Below are 6,000 nucleotides of genomic sequence, written 5' to 3' on the forward strand. Positions count from 1 at the left end.
GTAATAATATATAAATGCAAATAAAGATAGGCTAATAAAGGAATTACAAGTTTATACCCACACTTAACATTTCAAGACTTTCTAATAGGCTAAAAAGGTATCTGATCTCATGCAATGTACTTATTATGTCCTTGCCTATTGCCCACAGATTTGTGTAGAAATGTAAACATTAATTACAGCTACAAACTAATTATTAGGTGAAAACAACTTAAGAAAGTATCTGATAATATGCAGTTATTACAATATTTACAATTAGACGTTAAAATCCTAAAGTTAACTTTGTAAATAGTATCTGTAATTATTCACATTGACCGCTAGATAGAGACATAGCACAGAAAAAAAAAACAGTTATTGTGGAATGAACTCTGAAATTTTAATTATTATAATTATTAGTTGTTGTTGTTGTTTTTTTTTTTTAATAGACGGTTTAAATAGCATGCATTGGTTTCCATTTTTTCTTACCTTCTCTTCCAAAGTATAATGAATGCACCGTAATGTTTTGTGTGTGTAAATGTGTTGATGGAAATACAGCAAGTTATTTTTTAAGTTCTAAACAAGAATGGTGAAGTGTGTCAACTCATTTAAAAATAAAACATCAGGTAACACTTTAGAATAGGTAAAACTTTTTAGTTGCTTATTAGCATGCATATTACTAGAATATTAGCCATGTGTTAGTGCGAATTAAGAACATATTAATGTCTTATTCTACTTGACCTTATTCTACATCCCTAATCTTACCCAATACATAAACCTAACAACTACCTTATTAACTATTAATAAGCAGCAAATTAATGTCGTAGTTAATAGTTAACAAGTGTTACCTATTCTAAAGTGTTACCAAATATCCCTATTTAACGTTTAAACTAATTCTGTAGCAGAAAAGTAATTAAACATAAGCACTCCGGTTTCCTTATATGAAATTAGTTGACTGATTGGTTTAGTTGTATGCTGACCATTTTACATTCGCTTAAAATACACAGAAATATTGCAAGACATCCCAAGTAAGATTACAAAAATATATTAATAATAATTAACATGCAGTAATATGAGACAAACACCATTTTGCAACAATTTCAGTGTCTTTCTTTGTCTCAGAAACTCCAATGGAGTTTCACAAAAAGGCTCTGTGGATTACAGGAACCACCTGTAGTTCTTCATTCACTGTCTCTGTGAGTGTAACTATTAATACAGCTGAAATTCAAAAAGGATGTTTTAACAGTGTTCAAAACAAAACATGTCTGGGGCCCCGGAGCTTCAAATAATTTATATAACGTAGATCAAAAGACAAAAGTCTCAAATAAGACATTTTTTTAAAAAAAAACCTTGGCGCATCAGTTGTTAAAATAGTTTTAGGTAGGTTATAGCATGCCACACTGCTTGTAAACTATCCAAATTCATATTAACACTCATCTGTTGTAGACTTTAAAAGAAAGATCAAAGTTTCCCCGGATGAAAAGGACCAGTTTCCTGCATTTAAACCCCATTCCCCAGCCCCCTTTTAGTAAATTAAGTAGCAAGCACATGAAGGGTTCAACAATTATGGAGATTCTCAAAGACGATCTCAGAAAGAGTTTCTCCCACAAAAGCATCTTCAATGGAATGACCACAAAGAGCCGAGGCGGAGCACACATCACCAGAAGAACCCTCAGCACTAAAGCAGCACTTCAGGAAATTCAGATTCTTCAAAAAGAGTTTATTGTTAAAATAAAAGTCATATTTGGCATACTATATTTACAATCATTTTATAAATCATCTTTTATACACCATTTACAATTTTGAATAAATACATTTAACAATAAAAACAACCCGTATATAATAACATTAACGATAATAGGACACTAAAACATTACGACTTATTTAAACCATCTTTGATTGTTCAGACGATTCAAATCTCGTCTTCCAACAACGTGTAAAAGTAAATGACACGGAATGCTGCAAGTTGGGGACATGTGTTACTCCACTAGGAAACATGTAATGCCCGGATTCTCCTTAAGAATGACCGATGTCCATATCAATAGAGTGGAATTGGCGAGAGGTAATTGTTTCTGCATCGCCGCATTGTTTCGAGCAGTTCGTCCGCTAACAGAAACCATCAACACGTTCATCTGTATGCAAACGACTGAGAGAGACCCCCTAACAATTAACAGGGCTTTCTTTTGTCACACCTGGGACAAAGGCATCTGCTTGGGGCAGGACACCGAGCTGGCTGAGCTGGCGGTCCCGGTCCTCCACGTTAATCCCGTGCTCACGTCACTGTACATGGAGCCACCGGAGCCCTTGCTGCCCAAGCAGCAGCGCGTGCAGAAACTCCTCCAGGACTCCAGGGTTTTACCGGACCAGGTCCAAACTCCAGAGGTGATGCCCACCAGAAGGCACATGAAGTATTTGAGCATGAAGACGACATAGTCCGGCCTCTTGATCTCCTGCTCCAACAAACACGAACAGTTATGAGCGATCTCCCAGCTCTGTCTGTTGTGCTGCTCGTAGAAGTAGCACGCCACGATGATGGTGGCGGGAACCGTGTAGAGCACCGTGAAGATCCCGATTCGGATCATCAGCCTCTCGAGTTTGTCCGTCTTAGTGCCACCCTGCTTAATGACACTTCTGATCCTAAACAGCGACACGAATCCGGCCAAAAGAAACATGGTGCCGATGAACAGGTAGATCACTAGCGGCGCCAGCACGAAGCCCCGCAGGTTGTCCAAGTTCTGGTTGCCCACGTAGCAGATCCCGGCGACCGGGTCGCCGTCCACCGAGCTCAGCGCGAGCACGGCGATGGACTTCATGGACGGGATGACCCAGGCGGTCAGGTGGAAGTACTGAGAGTAGCCCGCGATGGCCTCGTTGCCCCACTTCATGCCCGCCGCGAGGAACCAGGTGAGCGAGAGGATGACCCACCATATCGAGCTGGCCATCCCGAAGAAGTAGATTAACAAAAACACAACGGTGCACAGCGCGGGACCGGTGGTCTCGTAGTGAATGTGCTCCACGTCATACTCCCGGTTGCACGCCACTTTTTCCGTGTCCGGCAATTAATCGCACGATATACCCGACCGACACAAACATATAACACGCCGAGAGGAAAACAATCGGGCGCTCGGGGTATTTAAAGCGCTCCATGTCGATTAGAAATGTAGCGACGGTGGCGAAGGTGGATATGAAGCATAACACCGACCAGAGTCCGATCCAGAAGACCGTGAAAGTCCGCTCGTCCTGGGTGAAATACGGGTTGTGACACGGCATGGCACAGTTCGGGATCTGACCCGTCTTGACGCGGTTGTACAGCGGGTGTCGGTCGCTGCTCACCGCCACCATCGGCGCGCGACACTGGCAGCCCGGCTCGCAGGGTTTACTCGCTTTGGGTCGCCCACTTTTCTTTGTGTGTGGATTAAAGGCTTTGCTGGGGTGGCTGGTGGGTTTGGACCACACCGGCGAGACTGTAGTGGAGTCGGTTCGGTTGTAGTCCATGCACAGCGTGTCTGCTGTTCCCTGCACGGGCAGCATATCGCACCTCATTCGATCCGGCCAAGGGAAGCCGTACTGCCGCATGAGCGGGGCGCAGCCCGCCTTGGCTCGCTCGCACACGCTCCGGCACGGCGGCAGGGGCTTCTTATAGTCCTCAAGGCATATGGGGGTGTACATACTGCACAAGAAGAACCTGAGATCCGGAGAGCACTGGATCTCCACCAGAGGCCAGAACTGGTGCACCTCCAAGCCGGCTTCATCCTGCGTGTCGTGGTTGAACTGGTTGGGCATGTTGGTGTAGTTGTAGCCGATGCCCTTGCACAGAGGAACGGCTATCTCCTGACAGGTGATGTCCTTGGCCGTGGTGCCGCTCGAGCGGGACAGCAGGGCGAGCGCGAGGAACAGGTAAATCCCCAACAGGTAGCACTCCATTCTCCCCCTCCCCGTCAACACATGCTGCAGCGCTGGAAACAGTTCAGATCTTGAAGAACAGACCCATCTCCGCTTCACTTGTTTGGCACGGAGTCGCGGTTGGTTTGCATTCCGAGAATGAATAGACCTCAGCCGGGCGCAGGCAACATGGCTGAGGGAATAAATGCAGGCGTCTTGTATTCCCTTTCCTTTTTTTCGCTCCAGCGATTTGTTCCAACATAAAGCTGCCTTTAAATAATCTAAACTCCTGTTAACCCAAAAAAAAAAAAAAAAAAAAAAAAAAGGACCTGCTGTAAACGCGTTTTCTACATTCGTGCTGCTCAGAAGAGCCTTTCTCATACAAATCAGCGCCGTGCAGTGGGATGCACTGAGTATAAAAGACAGCCGAGTGGACACGCCCCCATGCGCCGATCGCCAATCACAAAGCGGCGAGGGCGGGTCGCTGGGATGTGTCAATCACGATTTCTCAGGGTATACAATTGCAGAAGGTTGTTTTTGAAAGGGAACACACATTACAACAGAGATACAAGTTTGTGCCTTAAGGAAAGAGATCACTCAAGAAACTAATTTAACGCATAGAATAAGCAGTTGAATCTCTAATGTATGTTTTTAAGTTATTTGATGTCTTTGTTTGGCAGTGTATATTATGAAATGTCTATAGCCTAGATGTGCTATACTGTGTCGAAATAGGAAATAGGATATCAGACAATCAACTATTATTAGCCTGCCCCCCCCCCTAAATTTTTGCATTTAATAGAATCAATTTAATTGAGTACATTTTGTATAATATCTGCTGTAAAATGGTCTTATTTTATTTATTTATTTACTTAATAGCAGGATATGAACATGATTTTTGATACAAATGTATATATATGCATAAGGTAAAAAGTGTAAAATTTTAGTGATTTGACTGGTCAATATATATATATATATATATATATATTTTTTTTTTTTTCCTTTTTAGCTTTTTGCATTTCACTTAAATATAACTGTGGTGTGACAAATAACTTTCTGAAAGTACAAATATATGTGTGGCCATAAAACTGCATGTACAGTATTCATAAAAAACTTTAAAAATGTTGTTAAAATAGTTTTAGGTAGGTTATAGCATGCCACACTGCTTGTAAACTATCCAAATTCATATTAACACTCATCTGTTTTTTTTTTATTTATTTTTTTTTTACTTTGGATCCAGCTGCAATTTCACCATCAAATGTTTACCATCTGAGCCTCATTACTTCAGTCTATTATTTTATGAAACTCTGTATAGATAGATGTAATAAAGCAAGAGTCCATCTCCTCGGGCCTCCTATGAATTGGGTTAATTTGTGAATGATAGGTCCCAGTGGGGGGTTGTGCTGCTGGCGGAGCGGGGAGCTGATGTTTTAATGGAGGGGTGGATGTGTGGAGCTCCTGCAGTGGATGTCATTACTGCAAACTCTAGAACAAGCAAAGCCGTTTACTAAACAGTGGCAGCGGACAAGCAACCACTTCCCCCAACTCATTATCACAGGCCGTCCTGAAGGAAATGCAGCGGAATAGAAAAATTAAAAGCGTAAAACAAATGATTATAGAGCTCCTTCACAAATACTTTCGTGTTCAATAGCTACAGAAGGAGCTTGTTTTAACAGAGTTCATGTGTGATCTCTTTGAACTATTATTTAGTGCCTTAAAAGTCCCACACGTGCGTCAGGAGTTATTACATTTACCTAAATTTAATATGTATAAAGCTGTTTCCTCTGCTAATTTCCATTACAAAGCGGCAATGATGTTATGGGACATCACAAACCTGAAACCTGTTGCTCTGGTTTGTTTTTCTACTCACTGAGCTTACTTTAATTTTCTTTAGGGAAACTCACAGGGATTTAGGAACAGGTGTGCCCTCTGAGGCTTGTGCCAAATGCAGGCAGATGAAAAGTAGAATCGCTTTCACTGATTATGTTCATTATTCCCCCCAGCCGTATTGATTAACAGGAAGATAGAGCAGACTCTAGTCTCCAGCAGTCGGAGGTAGTTACCATCTTGAGGTAAGTAGAGATTACACCAGCTCCAGCGTAGGAAGACTTCAGATGACCCAACGCCTGTCAAGAGATGATGCTGACC

At 42.2% G+C, this 6,000-nt stretch overlaps 1 pseudogene; it reads right to left on the reverse strand.

Annotated features, from left to right (window-relative positions):
• Positions 1-1,672: 1,672 nt before the first annotated feature.
• On the reverse strand, positions 1,673-4,213 carry LOC113097403 (frizzled-8-like; annotated as a pseudogene).
• Positions 4,214-6,000: the final 1,787 nt, after the last annotated feature.

Source organism: Carassius auratus, unplaced genomic scaffold (assembly GCF_003368295.1).
Source record: "Carassius auratus strain Wakin unplaced genomic scaffold, ASM336829v1 scaf_tig00216240, whole genome shotgun sequence".
NCBI lineage: Eukaryota > Metazoa > Chordata > Actinopteri > Cypriniformes > Cyprinidae > Carassius > Carassius auratus.